At 55.6% G+C, this 1966-nt stretch overlaps 1 protein-coding gene across 3 annotated transcripts in view; it reads left to right on the forward strand.

Annotated features, from left to right (window-relative positions):
- The window catches only part of prkx (protein kinase X-linked), a 44258-nt gene that overhangs the window by 38886 nt on the left and 3406 nt on the right, over nucleotides 1-1966 (forward strand). The window lies entirely within an intron of this gene.

Consider the following 1966-nt stretch of genomic DNA (forward strand, 5'->3'; position numbering starts at 1 on the left):
CTGGCTGCAGGAAGCCTCTTGTTTTTTTGTTTTGTTTTTTTTTTTTCTTATTTGTTTTAGCTCAAAATGTTGCCAATCGTGTGGCTCCGATAGTTTAGGGGTCATTTTGGAGCTCCGCTTCAATGATTGTGGAACAGCGAAGAGTGTAACGGCTCCTGTCCTCTTTCTTTTTCATTCATGACATACAGTGGCACCACGTGGTGCTGCTCAATGGCGGAAATAAGGCAGCACCAACAGGTGCTGCACCATGTCCACATTACTCGCTATGAGGTCATAAGCGCTATGAGCCGAGGAAACCCGTATGGCTCGAGTAGTCTTGTGGTTAATCTACTGCGGCGCCCCCCCCAGCGACCTGGGTACGATTCCCACAAGCTGCTCAAGCCTTTTCTATCTTTTTTGGCCGACCGCAGACATATGGAGGCACTTCGGACATAGGGAAGCCTCTAGACATCCGGACATCCTTTTCCATGGGGCCTTTGCCGTTCGGGAGGCCCGTCTCCTCGAGGGCTTCACGGGGGCTCCCGGGCCGCGTCCGGAAAGCCGCCGGGCTCGGCGCGTCCGGCGCGCCCCGGGGAATAAACGAAAACGGCCGGAACCTTCTCCGGAGCCCGCCTGGCTCGGGAGGCCCTGCGCCATAAAGGACCGTACGCTCGTGATCCCCTATGGCAACGAGCCTATTTCCATTGTCGCACAATAGGGGACTTTGCTGAAACGGCAAAGTCCCGTTCCACCGAATGGCTGAACCCTTCCAGTGGATGGCTCAGCCCCTACCCGGCTCTGAGCAGCGAACCCGGGCAGACGCTCAGCCGTTCGGCGGTGCCCCTGGACGTCTCCTTATGGCCCGTGCTCCTGGTAAGGCAGACATGTGGAAGCATGGCCTCATGCTTACAAATGTCCAAAGGAGGGTTTGGTTTTATTCGATTCCAGCTTTGGTTGTCAATCGCGTGGCTCCTTTAGCTTGGTGGAATAGCAAAAACTGCGACATCATTCGGCAGGCGGCCATTTATCAAACGTGTCTCCTGTAGTCTGGCGATTTAATTTCTCGGTTTCCACAAATGAGGAAGCAGGACGGGGAAGAGGACGAGGTGCACGAGGAGGAGGAGATGCTGCTGCTGCTGCTGATGCTCCATCTCAAAAAGCACCACGGGTACTTTTTCTTCAACATCAGCTAGTGTTACGAGCGCAAAAAGAAAGGGAGGGAGTATGTGAGGACATCCGTCTCCGTCGCTTGTGCCGCTTTCTCCTTCTCCTCCTCCCTTTTCTCGAAACCGCTAAAGTACAGGATCCAGTTCATAGTCGTCCACCGTGCTAGCTCCGGCTCCCGCTTCAGCTGGTGCCGGATGCAAGTCGCCCGTAATTGTTCGGGGACTCCGGCGTCGAGCGTGGCCGCAGCCGCGAGACTAATCGAGCCGCTTTTAGCATTTGAAGACGAGCGGAAAGAAAGGAAGGGACTATGTGAGAACGTCTGTCTCCGTCGCTCGTGCCGCGTTCTCCTTCTCCTCCTCCCTTTTCTCGAAACCGCTAAAGTACAGGATCCAGTTCATAGTCGTCCACCGTGTTAGCTCTGGCTCCCGTTCAGCTGGTGCCGGATGCAAGTCGCCCGTAATTGTTCGGGGACTCCGGCGTCGAGCGTGGCCGCTGCCGCGAGACTAATCGAGCCGCTTTTCGCATTTGAAGACGAGCGGAAAGAAAGGAAGGGACTATGTGAGAACGTCTGTCTCCGTCGCTCGTGCCGCGTTCTCCTTCTCCTCCTCCCTTTTCTCGAAACCGCTAAAGTACAGGATCCAGTTCATAGTCGTCCACCGTGTTAGCTCTGGCTCCCGTTCAGCTGGTGCCGGATGCAAGTCGCCCGTAATTGTTCGGGGACTCCGGCGTCGAGCGTGGCCGCTGCCGCGAGACTAATCGAGCCGCTTTTCGCATTTGAAGACGAGCGGAAAGAAAGGAAGGGACTATGTGAGAACGTCTG

The sequence above is a fragment of the Poecilia formosa genome, unplaced genomic scaffold (assembly GCF_000485575.1).
Source record: "Poecilia formosa unplaced genomic scaffold, Poecilia_formosa-5.1.2 Scaffold469, whole genome shotgun sequence".
Classification (NCBI taxonomy): Eukaryota; Metazoa; Chordata; class Actinopteri; order Cyprinodontiformes; family Poeciliidae; genus Poecilia; species Poecilia formosa.